Here is an 18,515-nt window from a genome sequence, read left to right on the forward strand (position 1 = left end):
GCAACAGAAAGAGGTTTGTGCTAGGACACGATAATCCATGACACGCTGGGGATCTGTGCTACTCTGATCTCTGCGTCATAGATAACAGCAATGTCACACTGCATCTCCCCAGCCAAACAAAAACACCACCCAGCAGCAGCCCAGATGCTGCAGCTCTAAGTAATGGTGTCATTGCACTCATGACTATTACTCAGAGATATTCTTTCTGTGAATATGCTGTGTGCGTTCAGCTTTCCCAGCTGAAGTGGTCTGATCAGCTGGCAAGGCAGCTTACAGAAGCTGTTTGTTAGGTTTTGGTTCAGCTTTCTAGTGCTGATGGGAACACAAATAATCTGAAAGATTAGACGGGATCCTGTTTGCATCACTCCTGACTCTAATGGCATTTGTGGCTATGGCCAGAGTCCCACCCAGCCAGGCTCACACTGGGTGAGAGGTGCAGCACCACGGACCCCTTGCAGCTGGTGCACAGAGCCTTCTCTGTCCTTGCCTTGCTCTGGGACCCCCATTGGAGCTGGGAGCTGAAGCAGATGGGAGTCAGAGCTACCAGCCTTCCCTGTGCACCGCACGAGTGGAGAGGGAGCAGTCCACAAGCCTCGCAGTATCTGCTCTCTGATAAAGGCTGGACGAGCTTTTGAAGTCTTATGCACCCAGGCTAACTTCTTCTCCTTGAACAAGGCCTGACAACCACATTTGTTGTGCCAGTTGTCCAGTCAGTAAAAAGGGGGTACTGAATCCACTAGCAAATACTTTATTTATGTCTTGTTTCCTCCCACTGTTTCCAGTTTGCAGAGCTCACTCCTAGCTGTGTTGCTGGCTGACTTGTTTGAAGTGCTACCCTAATGCAAGCAAGTGATGGTGACAGGTAGAGGGTCACGCAGCAGCAGATCTATCCAGTAATCTGTAGATTCCTCCTCAGTGGCTGTAACCTGGACAGCCCTGGCTCAAGAAGCCTGTGAAGGCAGCATGGCACACAGCATGAAGGCGTGTGTGGGGGTATTACTCTGTCAAGGTGCTCCTGGTGCCTCTTCAGAAGATGGGTGCACAGCAGGGTCCTGGCCATGTACTCAACTTCTCTGCAAGCTTCCTGAATCCTTGGCTGCCTAGGAATGCACAAAAGCTTTCCAGGTGAGGACTATGGGATCAACCCAGGATGCTGCTGCATCTCCTAGCTTAGCCCAGAGAGACTTAACTGCAGAGCCCACGTGCCCTGAGGCTCACTGGTGCCCATTAGAGCAACACCAACATCAGTGCCTGAGCTTCTCATGTAGAGGTGAATCCTGTTTCTATGGACAAGATCTGGAGCTGTCTGTGCCCTCATTTAGCCCAAAGCCGCACCATGCTTGCCCACTATCTGCACTATTAACTCCAGCCTGGGCTGGGAGAGTGCCCCAGCATAGGCAACAGGCTGTTATATGCTGAATAAATTGGGCCCAGACTGGGTCAAGCCTGAGTACAAGAGATGTCCCAAGCTTGGTACCTCCTACAGACATTGCAAATGTTTTAAGCCTGGACTACCACCAACGCTGTGGACAAAAACATGTGGATCACAGAGCTCTAAGGGCTCATGACCCTCACAAACCTCTTCTTGCTTTTCTTGCAGCATACAGGCTGACTGAGGTGAGAGACACTTCCCCAGGGATAGGTATACCTTCAGGTTTCTTTCTGTCTCCCTTGGAAGAATCCAGCACAGTCCAGTGCCAAGGACTGGTCACGCTGAACCCATTGGTTCATCCTTTTAGTGGAAGCAGGCTGAGCTGCTGCTTTTTAAATCTCAGGAGACTGTAGAGAATATTTCAAGACTCATTGCACCAAAGCCTCCCTCGCTTCAGAGCTTTGATACGCAAAATACGGAAACAAACCCAAGTTTCGCCTTTTCTAATTACTGCTCAGTGCTTGAGATATGTCTCTCACATTTCTGGCTGCCATGGGAAGGTGGTGATGTGGAAAGCTGATGTATATTAAATGAGAGCCGATTTGGCTCCCTGTTGCTGGCTCTGCTTCTCTCCTTAGAGCCTGCAGTACACCCTGAATTTCTGTAGATGTTGCTGCATGCCTGCGGTGTCCCAGCAAGGCTTTTCAGAGAGGGAAGTCCACAAGTCCAGAGCATCTGGAGGAAGCTACACTTTCAGAAGGGCTTCTCTGTCCCCCCCAGGGCTCCAGAAGGTGAAGATACAGGCATAGAGGCTGATCTTTGCTGTCTGACAGTAAGTCTTGAGAAACCCACTAGCTAGGATGCATTAGAAGGGGTGCTACAAAGTCACTGTGGCTAAACATGATGGAGTTCAGAGTTTGCTGAAAATCATTGCTAACCTTGTGTGCATTGTCTGTGCCACTGGGTTCCCCAGCACTGACCCCACGCTGGTGGGTGATGCTGGGTCTGAAAATATGGCTGTTTCTAATGGCATCCTTCTTTCTTGGGCAATCAAAAGGTTTGCAGGTATTGCTCTCCTCAGTGTGTCCCAGAGCATTCACACAAGTCTGAGTCTGGCCTTCCTCAGCATTGCATGTACTCAGGAGCCCAAGCGTGAGGCCTGGGGGTATAGGGAATGCCTTTTATAACCTTAGACTGATGTAGCCTCTGCAAAGCAATCTGCAGTTACCAGCTGAAACTCATGGTGTGCAAGCCCACGCACTCCCTGCGACAGGTCCTGCCCTGGGGATATTAGCTGAAGCCAGGTTAGAGATTGATGTGACTGCTCTTGATTGAGAGCTGGTAAACAGGAATCAGCTGGGTCCCAGGAACCTGGAGTAAATCCCAGCAGATGGGAAATACTCCTTTGTGACAGATGCAAGATCTTAGAAGCAAGGAGCCTTCAGAAACAATTACCCTGAGATGTGACCTGTGCCAGGCACAAACAGAGTGACTGAGAGACTCTTGCATCAGTGCTCTCAGTACCATGTATCATTGGGTTCCTCAGCCCCATGGGATGGACAGAGGTTTCGGGGGGGGGGGGGGGGGGGGGGGAAGGGAAGGGAGTGTGGCAGCAGGCTGTACAGGGTAATGGAGATGGTAGGGCTCTGTCTTCTCATTTCTCTATGCCCCTCACAAGTAAGTTCACCTTGTTTAATTTACACAGGTCTTAATCTGCAAACACAGGAGAAATTTATTGTGGGAGAAATTACCCTGGTTTAAGAAACCAGACAAAGAAAGATGGTGATTGGTTTAAAGAAGCAGCCCTGACTGAAAACCGCACAGTCAGAGCTGGAACAGAGGACTGACATATTCCTGTCAGACCTGACCAAGGGTAGGGGTCAGATCTGAGTCTGATCTTCACTATGTGACAGGTGTGGCATAAGTGTTTGACGTATTTATTTGTAAGTAATGTTTCTTTTCAATACTTGTGTCCTGAAATGAAGGGTGTGGTGTTTTGAGAAAGCTGTCAGTGATTGCCACTGTCATGGAGAGGGACAGAGCTGTGAGCCCTGAACTGAGGCTGATGGTGCTCAGAATAACCAGAGGCAGGTGTAATGGAGATGCCATTATAAAACTATGTGTCTCTCCTAAAATGATGGTTGAAAAGGTCTTTGCACTAAGTGATGTATCTGACAAAGGTCGGGATGGAGGGCTTAGCCCTCTACATGTCAAAGCAGCCAAGCCTGACTGCCGGAAGGGGAGTATCAATATGTTGAAGGTAGTGCAAATAGTTACAAGGCCTGAGGAGTCATTTGTGCCACTGGCAGCAAGCAGACCATGGAAGAAATGTACTCTTCTGCCCTCCTCTAAGCAGTTATCTCAGTTCTCTGCTCCCTGCCTGTGGCATAAGTCATGGATGTCCTGAAGAGTACATCAGGGATCACGGGGCTCTCAGGCTGGGCTGACCAAGAGGAGAACCTGGCAGTTTGATAAACTTGCCACTTGTCATGGGTTAACACAGCAGGCAGCTAAACGCCATACAGCCCCTCTCTCGCTCCCCTCCCAGGGGCATGGGGAGGGAACTAGGAACAGAAGTAAAACTTGTGGGTTGAGATAAGGACAGCTTAATAGGATAGAAAAGGAAGGGATAATAATAATCACAATAATAACAACAATAATAATTGATTAGAATATATAAAACAAGCTATGTACAATGCAATTGCTCACCACCCACCTACTGTCAAACGGTATGGAATATCCCTTTGGCCAGTTTGGGTCAGCAGTCTTGGTTGGGTCTCCTCCCAGCTTCTTGTGCTCCTCAGCCTACTCACTGGTGGCATGGTGTGAGAAGCTGAAAAGTCCTTGACTTAGGGTAAACACCGCTTAGCAACAACTCAAACATCAGTGTGTTATCAAAGTTCTCATCCTAAATCCAAAACACAGCACTAGCTAGCAGGAAGATTAATTCTATGCCAGCCAAAACCAGGACACACTTTTGCCTCAGCTCAAATCCCAGAGCTGAGGGATTGTTGTTTGTCCTGCCTGCCCCAGGCTTGTGGAGATGTGTGGCTCCTGTGGAGACTGAAGTGCTCAGCAGAGCAGAGTGGATGGTGTGCACTTGAATGCAGCCGTTGTGGAGGAGGCACAACAGGGCGTTCATGCCCTGCGGGTCTACGGGCTCACATCCCGTGCAGGTGTATGGGATCCAGCCAAATGCGCATCCAACTCAGCATCTCAGCTGCTGATGGTGCATGCTTGGGGAGAGTGTGAGAAGAGGACAAGTGTGCAGTGCAGCTTCTCCGAAATACTCTTCCAGCTCGCAGCAGCTCAGGGACCCTCTGAGCAGAAGTCTAACCAAGAGCTGCTTGGTTAAGCTTTCAATAGGTTTGTCTTCCTTGACTTTGGTCCTCCACCTTTTGAATCCATATTGATGTTTACCATCCCAAAACCTGCAGTAAGAAGTCCCACAGCTTAACAAAGCATTGCATGAAGAGCCACCATTTCTTGATTGTTTTGGACCAGCTACTTCCTATAATCACTTGATGCTCTCCCAGCTAGTTCAGATACCAGAAGAGACAGCAGATATCTTTGCCTTTGCAAATGCACTGAAATCTGCACAGTCCAGTCTAGATCCTGGAAAGTCTAAGGGCAGGCTTAGGCTACATTCAGCTTGAAGTCTGTGGATTTCCCATCGCTTTTAGGATTTACAAGTTATGTGGACTTGGATGTCACCCTACAGCAAACAGAGGGAGATTTTAGCAGATACATCTGTTCTCACAAAATGCCAGGCCAGAGTCAAGGCACAAGCTGCTCAGGAGGTCCTTGCTCTGCAGGCAGAGCTTGAAGCAGGACTGGGTTGAAGAAGTTGGCCCTTATTTTGGGTAGCCCCCCCAGATCACCCTTATATAAGATGGGTGCCCTGGGGAGTGAAGGAAGTGGGGAGCAGACCTGGCAGGCATGGGCACCTGGCAGGTACCAGCATCAGTCAGGCTGCAGAATATTGGCAAGTTTGGGGGGAAAAGTAATAGATTTTTATTTATTTATTTGTTTATTTTTAAAGAATACTTTAGCCCTTCAAAATCCTGCTCAGAAATCTGCTTTGTCAGAGGCTGGCCCTGCCTCCCAGAGAATGCTCCCTTCAGTTTCTTTGTGCTTCAGAGCAGTCTGCTCCTACACATGTTAAGAAGCACTTAGCAATTGACTAAAACAAAGCCTCAGAAAAGGAATAACCTAAGGATTTAATAAACTGCAAACAAAATTATATCAAAAAAAATTCCCAGGCAGTGGAGTTTTCAGTGATTAAGAAAACACAATTTCCTGTAATTAAATCTTAACAAGAAATGTTATTAAAAACACTCTGTCCCAGCTTTTGTAATAATTGCCCATTCCCCCAGAACAGTAAACAGAATTAAAGTCTGAAACACACATTGTAATCCATGTGTCATTTTGATCAAATTTGCCTTAATAACTTTATCTGGAGAGCAAAGTTGAATTGCAGTGTCTGAAATGGAAACCCCTGCACAGCAAATGTGACATGTTGCTGCTGCTGGGGCAGGGGACATGCAGGGTGGAGGGCGTGCTGGCACCGGACAGAGGTGAGTGACACTACCAGGGCTGCCCTGTCCATGCACAGGCTCCCTCCATGGCTGCTGCTGCACTCTAAAACCCGAGGATTAACAGGATTAACAGCTCATGGCTCTACCCCATAGCATCTCCATCCCAAATTTCTTTGGTGACCCAAACCCTGCTCCACAAGGGTCATCTGCCCATGTCTGCGGTTTCCCGTGCTGGTGAAGCACTTCCTGTGCTCTGTTTCGTGCAGTGTTCAATGGCACTTCTGCCACCTGCATTTTAGTGCTTGTCCTGGGCTTTGTGCCAATGCATCCCTGTCCCCTGCTCCTCGGGTCTGGCTGCTGGGGGGCTCTGGCTGTGTGGCTGCCACAGTCTTGCCCCTGCTGCTCTCCATCCTTTCCCTCTGCTTGCCCATGGCTACAGCATGCTGTGCCATTTCTGCCTGTACCACCTTCCAGCTGATCTCCCTCTTGCTGGCCCTTGGCTCTTCTGCTTCTAGGCTCCTCAACACTCTCCCAGCACTGGCTGACCTTGGCTGCAGGTAGAGGGGAGGTTTCTCTCCCTGTCCAATTGCTATTCCCAGCACAGCTGGCTCATCATCATGCATTTCTCCTTTGATCCCCTCCAAAACCTCCTCCCAAACACGGGGGATGGGAACAACCCTGGAGAGGAGCGCAGCGTGGGGAGCGCTGGCACATCCTTCCCAGGCGGTGGAGACGAGCTGTGGGCTCAGTCAGCCAGCTGACAGTTCCCAGCCTAACCTGAGATCATTCTGACAGGAGCTGGGCAGCCCACTCACCTGGGGCAGTTTTTAAGCCGGTAATTGGCTGTCATTGCTGTTGTGTCAGGCTATTCCACCCACCTTCGGCAAAGCCTGAGAATGGGACAGGGATGCTTGCACAGAGGATGGAAGTTCCTCATGTGTGCCATGGAGGCCACAGGTAGTGATGGGGCCGTGGCTGCACACGCTGGGCAGGGCTATCCTGGGTGCTCCTGCTCTACATCTTGCAGTGCTGGGGGAAAATAGTCCCTGCTATGAGCAGGAGCTGTCTGCAGCTGGTGTGAAAGGGGAAGGGATCTTGTGAGTAGTTTAGCTGCAGAGAGCTGCTGGAAGGTTTTTCTAGGAAGAGCAGAGAGAGCTGGAAAGTGGTGGTCTGGTACCAAAGGGAGGGCTGCAGGCTTGGATTCAGAGTGGTCTTGCTTCAGATGCTGTTCCCAGCCACAGGAAGAGGCTGGTTTCTCTTGTAAATGGCCAGATGTGCTACAGGGCTGCAGAGCCTCTGCCAGCAGTGGCAGTGAGCAAAACCTGGCTCTACTACCTGCAAGGACTTCTGACATTTCAGCACTTGCTTACATCCCCCAGCTGGAGGCAAAATATAGAAACTGAGGAGGTTTGAGGGGAGCAGAGAAGCTTTTGAACTACTATGGCATTTTCTGTCAAAGGACAAACATCTGGACATGCTGTACAATTCTGTTCAGTAGGACACTGCACTTTCCCACACAGCCTCATTGCTCTTTTGAGATGTAGTTTAAGAATCTGCTGTCCTTGTTCTTCTCTAGTGATCCAGCTAGATGTACCCTAACCCTTGTACCTCCTATGAGATCCTGTAACCTATGGAGGCTCATCTTATTGCAGGAGATACAGGCCAAACCAAGCAGAAAGGACTCAGTTTCTCAAGGAGAATCTGAACTCTGAGCTATGAACCCCAAAGGTTCATGTATTCAAGCCAGAAAGAACCAATGAACCAGTTGCACTTCATCTCCTGGCCCTGTGTAGAGGACAGATCCGGCCAAGGTGATGCTTGCCAGTCAGCATGATAAATAAGAGGAAGATAGATATTGAAACACATCTATCTATCTATCTATCTATCTATCTATCTATCTATCATCTATCTATCTATCTATCTGCCTACCTACTTACCTACTTGTTTTTCACTCTAACCTCCCATCTTCTACAGTTACACTAATCCATCCATCTTTCTCTAACAGAGAAATGCCCTGTTATGCTGTTTGATGGCAGCATCTCCCTCTCTGAATAATGTTTCTGTAGGGGCAATCATCACAGTATCAAGGCATCACCTGCCTACACAAGAAAAGGCTCAGAAAGTGCTCTATACCTGTGAAATATGGCTATGAACCGTTTTCCAGCTTTGAAAACCTCCAGACAAACATAGAGCAGATGCCATCTCTCTAAACAATGGCTTCTTGCAGAAACTAAGTTATTTGCTGTATGGGATCCAGCAGTCCCGCTACCCTGCAAAAGCTGCACATTCCCACTGGACTCAGTCCTGCATTATTTCAGGAGGTGGCAGGGCAGACTCCACAGCCCACATACTCCATCAATGCATTTTGCTGGCCAATTTCTTATCTGTCAGAGTCTAAAATGCCTTCTGCTGTCAGAGTGTTTGAACAAACTGCCAAATCCTTGCTCCGTGTCACACTGCTGGCATCTGTTGCTTGTTCTGGCAATAAACCAGTTTATACTGTCACAATCCAACCCAATGGTTCTCCTGAGTCTGTGCAGGATGGCTCAGGAAGGCAGTTTCTTTCCCGTAAGGTTTTTATTAAAAACAACATTGGAGAGGGGAGTTTCTGTGCTGCCATAGTGGAAGCAGTCAGGGGATTGTTGGTTTTTCATAGCATATTGTGCAGCCCTTATTTTATGTGTGTTCTTCCTGCAGGGGATGGCCTCGATTCTTCTCTTCCTGCTGCAGGTGTAAATGAGGAGTCTTTTTTAGTGGAGTTACCCTGCTGTGAAGCAGGTGTAAGTGAGAGGAAAATCAAGCCCCATCTAAAAAGAATTGGCAAAGATGAGGTCTTGGGAGCATGTCGGAGATTGCTGCTTCAGTAGGTACTTGAGGAATATTCTCTGTCAACCCAGACAGTGGGGCCGTCAGCAATAGAAACCACGTTCAAATAAAATCTTCCTCAGCTATTCAGTGGAAAGCAAGGCTATGGCAGGGTCAGGCTTCAAATAACCAGGGCAACATCTGTGGGAATCTGCTGACCTCTCAGGGGAGGGCTCGGTGTGACCAAGCAGCTCTGAAGAGAAACCAGAGGATTCTGAGGCTGGTTTGAGTACACAATGGCATTTGAAAACAGGCAGCTCTGAACCTTCCAGCAAAGGAGAAATTACTTTAAAAGAACCAGTATCATGAGTGAATCAAACACGTTGCTTTGAAACAGCTTCTTGTGGCATTTCAGCACCTGAAATCTGCAGGGGGTTGAGTTGTTTCCCACCTGATGTGTCCACAGCAGTGTGTTTAGCTATAAGACCCTGGTAGTTAGGGTCCAAGGGTCTGGGAAGGTTTGTTTGGATTAAAGTCAGTGTGGAGGCCTCTCAGCTGTTACCTGCTAGAAATCCAGCTCAGCAGAATGAGATATTCACAGTATTTCACCTTGTGCCTCTGTCTTTTGGAAGTCTGGCTTTATTGCCCACTGGGAAAAGAAGTGATTGGAAGCCCATCTAGTTTCAGCCGCTACTGGCTACTATACCTTGTCCACACTGTGCCTTTTCTGGAGAAGCCTAATGCTCACCTGCTGCCTCGGGTTACCACCCCCAGCACCCCTGCCATTATTAAATAGGACAGTGACTTTTAGAAACTAATCCTACAATCTCGCCCATCTAAAATCTTAAACCCGTTCTCAGAGATCCATCCCTAGGAGACATAAGTCAGATCAGAGCTGTGCTGATGCAAAGCTGTAGCATTAGAGGTGTTTACCCATCAAGGTAAATGCTGATTCCTGCACTGAGGGTGTCTAACACAGCTGCTGTGGACCTGCCCAGCAGTGTACAGGCTTCCCACCTCACCTCCTTCCCCTGGCCCTGCTAACAGACAGTGCTTGAGCTCACTTGGCTTGTACCTTACCTCCATACTTCAGCATCCATTGCTCCTCCTTCTTGTAGGCAACACAGTCCCCCCTCTCTTCCACATGCTCTAGGGAGGGAGCTGCATGATATGATTAAAATAGAAGGCTGGAAGGAAAGGTGACTACTATGAGTAGCAGGTACTGACAAGAAAACCTACAGAGATCGTGTGCCTGGCTCAGTTTCATCGGGGTTTTAGCTTTGGGCTGGTGTTGATCTAACTGAGGTCATGTTTTATAGTCATTAAAACAAAACAAAACAAAAGTGAGAGGCGTTGGCCATTTTTAGGAATTCCCCTCCTTTGTGTTACTGCAAAATTCTAATTTCTCACTCTGCACTTTGCACTGATCTTAGGACATTAAAACTGAGGTCTTAAGCCGAGGATCATGCTCTGATTTGGCATCACTGTTGCATAGTAATACAGCCCCCTTGCCCCTTTTTGCAAACCTTGAATTCTCCTTCTAATCCTGCACTGGTTGTAGGGGCAGCAGAGCGCTCTGGCTGTGGCTGTTTTGAACACCATCCACAGGATCCCTGCCTGTCCTAGGAGTCCCTGCAATCAAAGTGACATTCTTCAAAGTTAGCATGCCCTGCAGATGTAGGCATGTAATTAGTAACCTTCTTATCTACCTGAATTCTTGGTATCAACCCTTCCTTCCCTTTGAAAATGTCTCAGAAATGATCCCCCTGTGGCCTTTATCATCCAGCAGAGGCCCAGAGATCCTACAGATTCAGAAGGAATGTGAAAATATCTGTTTTTCTCTGAGTAGACCCAATGCAGCAAAGATCTGTGTGACTTTGAAGCTGAGGAATTCCTTGCCAGAGGATGTTAAGTTGCCAGAGTTTATTCGGGTCCATAAGGAGACTGGACCCAGAGGTAGCTCCCAATGAGCATTTGTGCTCCTCCTTAGCCTTGACACCAGTCTTTCTACCCAAGGAGTGGGCTGGGCTGATGCACAGCTTGCAGGCACACAAAACCAATGTGTGTACCTGTCTCCTGCTTCTCTGTCTGCCTCATGGCCAAGTACGTTGCTGCAGAGGAGTGGGGAGAGCAGGTAGGTGTACCAATACATAAAGCTGATGCAGGTCAATGTTACCGTGCTCCTTTTCTGGAAGCCACAGACAGCCTTTAAAGCACAAATGTGCCTGTCTGTTTCCATTCATTTGAATTTTGCCTGGCCCTTCTTTGAAAGCTTTGAAAGGGCTCCAAGTTTGTGCTATGTTATGCATGTTCAATAATGCATTTCCTGCTCACAATGTTTAAAATGTTATCTTCATTGTTATTTATTAAAACATCTCCAAGAATGTCTGGACATTCATGGCTCTGCATCTCAAGTGATTCATTAAAACACCCACTTTCTCTGTCAGAAACTCCACTCTTGCATTATGTTCTGATCTCCAGCACTGAGTGGGTGAGAGATCCCATGTAAGGCAGGATAAAATCTTTATCCCAAGGCACATCCAGAGAGCAGAGGCATCTGTGAAAGCCTTTCGATGGATGTGAGCATAGACTTTCAGTTCTCCCCTCTTGTTTACAGGTAAGCCAGCTCTCCACTGCTTGCAGGGCATTGAGCTGCAGCTGCTCTGCCCCGGTCTCTTCAGCAAGGCTTAGGAATTTCAGTGTCACACCTTGATAACCCAGCTACATGGCTGCTGCATCAATGCCGCCTGATGCCAGGCTCAGAAGATGGGCAGGCAAAGCTGGCAGGCAGAGTCTGCATTGATACCTGCAATTATCATGGTGAAAACCTCATGTAAGAGCAAAGATAGGATTTGCCAACCCAGGGAAATGCGCTGTCTTCAGTCAGCAGTCGCCTCTGTTTGACACTTGCGAGATCACATCTGGAGTACTGTATCCAGTTTGGGAATCCCTGGGAACAGATACCAACAAACTGGAATGAGCCAATCGGAATGAGATGGTTGGTGGCTGGAGCGCCTGGCATGTGAAAATTGTCTAGAGAAGCAGGGAGCTGTTTGCTATCTCCAGCAAACAAAAGAGCCACTGGAAATAAGATGGAGCCAAATTGTTCTCAGAGACGCACAGCAAAGGACAAGGGGTTTAAATTGCTGCAAGGGAAATTCTGATCACAAGTAAAGGAAAAAAGGTCATCCCCATGAGAGAGGTCAAGCACTGTAACAGGTTCCTGGAGAGTCTGTGGAGGTTTCCATCATGGAGTTATTCATGGGAGGCTGGACTCAGTGGCTTCCCTGAATTCTTATAGCTGTCTTGACTGCTGCTTATTGGAGGCAACATTTAATAGGCAGCTCTTCTCGTAAGAGTCCCTCTCTTGATCTCCAGACAGAGCTTGACCTTCAAGCTGCACCTTTTGCCTCCTGCCATCCTTACACAAAACACAGACGGTCAAGGAAGATGTTTCTTCCTTCACAGTGACCCAGACTTCCCCTGCCTAGATTTTGGTCTCTCAGATGCAGGCTCCACTTTGCTCCCTTGCAGGTGAGACCTCCCTCACCCCAGCCAGGTGTCTCAGAAGGAGCTTGGCCTGATTGGTTGCAGAGTTCCCCAAATCTCTGGAAGAATGACTCTGCCACTAGACTTTAGCTTGTTCTCTCTGTCCTCCAATTCAAGAGCGAGCAGCATCAGATAAAGCTAGTAGGAGCTGGGCTTTAAAGAAGCAAAAAAAGGCATCTCTTCCCAAAAGATGTAATTATTCAGCCTTACTCTTTGCTGCAGAATGTTATGCTAAACTTTCCATTAAGTCCAAAAGAGGAAAACCTGTGGGTAGTTGCTAAGCATGAAGAAACTGCCTCTGTTGCAGGAAATCTCTGTGTTGAAAATGACTGGTGAGGAAAGGGATTAAGAGCAAGTTTTGTATATGCCTTCCCTGCTCTGCCGTGGCTGCTCAGGGACAGGACCCTGGGATCCTGTGGGAACAACCCATAGGGATGTACTTATGCAGGGAATAGCATCTTCCTCACTGTAAAACTCACCCCATTGCAAAACAGCTAGCAAAGGACCTACTGACCATCTTCTCTCAATTAGCTAGACAAGGAGCAGCCTGGGTTTCTATGTTTCTTAGGAGAGTGTGCCACTTTGCCTTCCCAGGCAGCTGTGCACTTCCTTGCTCTTACCTGGTCAGCAGAGATTTATGAGGAAAACTACATTTGACTATAGCTGTGCAAATAAGCACTGCTCTGGTTTGCTACAGGAACAACAGTATTAAAACCCCACCAACCCCAAACCACAACAAATCCACAACCGGGGGTCGTTGTGAAATTCATTAGTTTTCAGCTTCCCGCTGAAACGAAAACCAGAAAAATTATCTTGTGTTGAGTAAATGACTCCGTTGGAAAGCAAACGTTCTGCTTAGGGATCTAATAAAAGAGGTCTAATGGGCTGTTAGAAATCTGTACAAATAAATGGTTGTTTCAACAAGAAAACCTGCAGCAGCTAATTCAGCAAATGCTGAAACAAAGCCTTTGAACTTCTTGGTTTCATTCCCCTCAGCTACAATAATTCGCCGATTTTTGCAGTGATCCATGGCTTGGCTTTGTTAACCCAAAAATAGATCTTTCAGTGAGAAACAGTGACCCTGAAAATTGGCTCCTTCTCCTGCTCAGGACCACCCCTGAAATGTACTACAGCTCCTGCCACGCTGAGTTTCAATTGCTGCAGCAGCACTGTGTCCTTGCCACTAATCAGCTCTCCAGGACACCCCTGAGACACTGCTTCCCTGGTGAAGGTCTTCTGAGACAAAACAAGGTGTCACTGGGCTGTCTGCCTCATTCCAGCCTTGTCCTCATCAAGAGTCTTCCTCATTTTGCTTCTGAAGTTTCTAGGTGGCAGTGCTTGCCATGGCCCTTGCTGCCTGGCATGGGAAGTGGCACTGCAAAAACCAAGAACAGCAAGGGTTGTAAAAGCCTTGTGGAAACATGTGTTGTTTAGGAGGGATTATAGCATGTGCCTCCTCTGGCTGGAGGTCCTAACATCCCGTGGTGTTCATGGAGACCCACAGGATACTCCACGTAGCCGGGCTCAGCTGCCTTGAGAGCGGACAGCATGGATGCTGAGCATTTGTTTCTAATCTTGAAGTGCTAGGTGGCTATGACAATATGGAGCTTTGGGATGCTATGAATTTGAAGGCTCACTCACAGCGGCATATTTCAAGTGCAGGTGAAAGCATCTGATATGTCTGTGCTGTCATGGTAGCTCAGAGCTTAACTCTGAACGACAACTCAAACTCCCTGGATACCTTCACTGTGAGTCCTGAGGAGCCTTTCACTTGAAGCCTGCATGCAGGTGGCATGGACACGGCTAGCTCGAGCCCCTGGCAGGGTGAAGACGGGCCCTGCTCAACAGGCACGGGCAGATGAGCCAGAGCAGTGCCATTTTGCATGCTCTGCTGCAGATGGATCGTGTGTCCTTGGGAAAGCAATTTCCTCCATCTGTGTCTCAGCTCCATCTCCCGCGAGCGGAGAGCGGGGAGGGTCACCCGTGTCCCTGGGGCTGAATTCATTAGCGACCATGAGGAGCTCAGTGGTGTCGGCAGGGAAAGCCCTGGGGAGGGCAAAGTGGTGATGAATCACTTGTGAATAGCCCCCATGCTCGCAGGGATCTGGGCACTCGCTGAACCAGCTTCCAGGCGAGCCGGAAGAGTCCCTTCTCTTAGCTGTGCTTCCTCTCAGCCCCCTCTCGCCTCCCAGAGCTGAATGCAGAATTAACACACTTATCACACGCTGTCTGGAAAAAAGAGATCTCCATTTAGATCAGGCTGTATTTGCAAACATCTGAGCACAAACTAATGCAAACAAACTGTTGCATGACAAGTCTGCTGGCGCTTTACATCCAAAGCCCTTTGCTTAGGGTGGAGAATGCTACCCCTTTGCCTAGCTTTTCACTGTCCTCTAGCAGGTGGTGCAAAACACTTCCACACTCAAGTACCCAGCTTTTCCAGCAAAACCTTTTAAGTGGTACCAAACAGGATCTCAGCCAGTGGCCCATGAGCATCACCAGCTGCCCGAGTGCCCATGCCTGCTGCATGGTGCTTGCAATGGTGGTTTTCTCTTCATGGCGTGGCTGGGATGTCTTTGGTGCTCTGATCCTCAGGAACAAGCTCCTTTTCCAAAATGGCATTGCTAGTGCACCTAGCCATACCTTCTGGAAGTCCTGCTGGGGATGAGGAGCAATGTGAGCTGCCATGACCCTCAGAGCTCCCAGCTGACACTATTAAAAGCTCTGCTTCTCAGTGTATGTTGTGGTGGGGCCTATTTTGCCATGGTGGGGGTCTGCCCGTGGGGCTGAGGCCTGGTGAGGTGTCTGCAGTGGAAGAGACCCCCTGTGTTGAAATTCTTGGGGATCTGAGCCTGTGTGATGCCTTGGTGAACAGTCTGTTAGACCCAGTTCCCTGCTGGAACTGACCATTCAGATCCCTGACAGTGGAAGGGTCACTCTCAGGTGGGTTATTTGCACAGGCAGGAATGGATGCTAAGGTGCAGGGGCAAGTGGGGAAAGCTGTTTATTTTTAATCTATGCCGAGCCTTCAGAGCCAGCTCCCGTTGCCATGCTTCTTCCTCAGTTCTCCCTTTGTCCCACCCTCCCTCTTGTTGTCACTGTCACAGGCTCTCAAGAATGATGGATGAAAGGCCTTAAAAGCAGCTGGTTTCACATTTCATCATTGTCACATAAATCACTTTCCTCTTTGCCTGAAACCACTCCTGCTGCCAGCAATGCCCTTGGCATCCCAAGGTGTGCTCTCCCCTCGCCGACACCCAGCCAGGGACAGCACGTTGGGAGTCAGGGGCTCAGTAGTTTAGCAGAGCCCTGGATGCTTCAAGAGGAGGGATTCATCACAGCCCTCTGCTTCTGGCAGCTGGAGATGTCTGACTTGCACTGTGGGACAAAGGGGTGATGTGAGCCTGATGGGGACATCCACATGGAGGTGACCGAATAGCTCTGATGGGAAAGGGAAGGGAGCTGTGCTGGTGGCGGCACAGGGACATGTGGGAACACCTTGGGATGGATACGTGCTTGTGCAGCGCAGCCTCCTGCTAATAGCTCTGCTCTACTCACAGGGAGGGGTGGCAGCTGCGCTTCTGCTGCAGCGGGCAAGACAGTGACTCCTGTGGGGTTTGACACTGGGTCTGGTTCCCCTGTGGCATCAAAGAGGGTTCTTATCATGGGCAGCAGCACCCTTGATGTAAGGGGCAGAGGAAATCAAGTCCCATAGGGACTGCAGTGCTGGCATCGCTAATGCCCATGGATAACCACACTGCATCTCCCTGTCACCTCTGTGTGCCCAGGCACAGCCAGATCTTGCCCTGCATCCCCCCATGCTGGCAGGCTCAAGTCCAAGCCATGCCTCCCATACAAGCCCTGCTCCTCCAGAGGGAACTGGCAAGGGACTGGTGAGAAAATATTTCCACTGTTGCTTCCCAGGTTTCCTCTGCTTACAATGCAAGCAGGTGAAGAGCTGGGTAGCAACCCCCTTCGCAGTCAGCTGTGATTGAATGCTAAGGAGGGGAGGGGAGGGGATCAAAAGGAGAAGAAAAGAAATGATTGAATAAGAAGAGTAAAATAAGAATCAGTGTGAAGCAAGAGAAGACATTGTAAATCACATCCTGCAAAAGGAGGCAGAAAGCAAATGCTTCAGCCTGGTCTGAGCCACCACCAGTTATTTATTCAGATAACATATTATTAGAGAGGAGAGACTCACATCTGATAAATATCTCCCAGTCCCAGAGAAATATGAAAAAGCAGCTGGCTTGGCTCCTATCAGAACCATTCCAGATGTTTTCAGCTGGTGTCAGACGTGCTGCTTGGCATGACAAAGCAAAGAGAAAAAAAGAGAGCGAGAGAAAGAAGGAACAAGAAATGTCACCATCTTATTTTTAAAGCACAAAAGGAAAAAAATCGTGGCTTCCCATATTAAATGTTTCCCCTGGCAGCTTGTGGTGTAGTTGTCATTAATAGCTGAAACAGCAAGAGAGAGAGCAGAACACAGGACTCCTATTTACTAGTGTTAATCAAGCACTAATTGGTAGTTTAGACATTCTTAAATTATTGTGGGGAACATTTTGGAAGTGTCAAGAGCCCAAGATCCATTCTCAGAAGTGCCTCCCAAATCCGATTTCAACGTCTGAGTCATTTAGATGCCACTGAAGATTTTTACCTGAACAGTCACAGCTGAGATTGGAGCATAAATTCTGGTGCCGGGCGCTGCAGCAGTGGCCGTGCCCCAGAGCCTCCGATGAACGTGACTGAAGGTGCAGGAGGGAGCTCAGCCGCCCTTTTCCGCAGCTGGGGGATGAAGGATGCAGGGATCAAGGGTCGTTCCGGAAACAACCCAGGCTGGTGTGTATGTCCACAGGCTAGCTGCAAGCATGCCACCCCACCATTCCTCGCAGCATGCCTCTTGGGTGGTGCTTGCTGATGCCTGCTGGCACCTCCAGGCTCCTGCCAGGCTTCTGCCACTCATTTTGTGCTTTGGTGATTAACCAGCCCTGCTGTGAACCCATGGAGGCTCTCAGGTGACGAGCAGGGAAGGTTGTGCAAGGCAATGCTGTACCTGCAGAGACAGCTCGTCTGTGGTTAACACTGTCTGAGGGGAGGCTGGAAGCTGTTGCAAGACCACTCTTTCTGCCTTCTGTTGGGAGAAAGGAGTAAGCTGCAAAAGAAGCATCAAAGACAAACACAAGTGGTATTGAGGAGAGGCAAACATGGAGCTGGGATGCAGCCGGAGACAGTTACCATAGTTACTCCCCATCCCTGCAAGAAGGGAGGCTCAGGCAGCTGCCCACTGGTTGGCACAAAGAGCAGAGGTATCCCTCAGAGTCCAGGCAGTGGGAGGCAGCTGGGGGGGACATCACTCTGCCTTGGGCTTAACCCCTTATTTGAGCTGACCTGAGCAAAGAAAATGTCCCTGCCACCCTAAAGCTAGCAGCCTTGAGGGTGGTAGGGTGCAGTCAAGCACACAGGACTGGGGTGGTTGCTAAGGGATGGGCAAAGTTGTGAGAGTGTAAAGAGCATCCAGAGGTTTGTTGCAGACTTAAACAGGCTGCTTGTGGTGCAGATGTGGGCCTGGGAAGCTGAAGGGAAAAGGGAGCTTCCCTGGAGATTCCTGGTTTGGGATCAGGTCAGGATTTCCAGGCTAACTGGCATCTCCTAGTCCAGTTGGGGAATTGAGCTTAGATCTCTTTAAGGCCACTGGAAATGGTACATGGAGGATCCCATAAACTCTTCACCCATTTTGATTATGCAGATTGTCTCTCTGCTTTTGGGGTCCCTGATGCCAAAGGAAACAGCCAAGCTCATGCTGTGCTTTGGGCCATCAGTGGAATGACACAGAGCACACTTTACCTGCACTCAGTATGAGCCTGAGCCCCAGGAAAGCCAGCTGGAAACTTGAATTGTGCTGCTGGATGACTATGGAGAAAGGACAGTAACTTTTTGCCAGCAACAAAAGACCTTTGGGTCACATCAGCTGATGTGCAGTGTCACCCGCTTAGCCACTGACTGGCTTTTCTTCTCAAAGAGTAAGGAGCAGCATGCTGGCTTGGGACTTGGGTCTCAATGGTCAGCCCCAGCATCAGCTAGACCCACTAGAGACCATGATGTACTGGGTGCCTCAGTGCAACAGGGCTGTTTTGAGCTCAAAGACAGAAAGTCTGTGGATACAGAGATCTGAAACAGGGGAGTCCAGAGAAGCTGTCAGCTGGGGATGATGCCAGGCAGCCCTGACCCCAGGAAGGGGCTCAGCATGGCAC

At 49.0% G+C, this 18,515-nt stretch overlaps 1 long non-coding RNA gene across 2 annotated transcripts; it reads right to left on the minus strand.

Annotated features, from left to right (window-relative positions):
- Nucleotides 1-16,407: 16,407 nt before the first annotated feature.
- On the minus strand, nt 16,408-17,715 carry LOC134169279 (uncharacterized). 2 transcript variants are annotated; one of them, XR_009966849.1, is made up of 3 exons: nt 17,318-17,715; nt 16,922-17,124; nt 16,408-16,564 (listed from the first exon to the last, which is right to left on the minus strand). It is a non-coding gene; the product is annotated as an uncharacterized LOC134169279 (long non-coding RNA). The 2 variants fall into 2 exon arrangements; XR_009966848.1 differs by having other exon boundaries at nt 16,922-17,715.
- Nucleotides 17,716-18,515: the final 800 nt, after the last annotated feature.

Source organism: Pezoporus occidentalis, unplaced genomic scaffold (assembly GCF_034315485.1).
Source record: "Pezoporus occidentalis ecotype Australia unplaced genomic scaffold, CSIRO_AGI_Poc_V1 ctg34, whole genome shotgun sequence".
In the NCBI taxonomy this organism is placed as follows: Eukaryota; Metazoa; Chordata; class Aves; order Psittaciformes; family Psittacidae; genus Pezoporus; species Pezoporus occidentalis.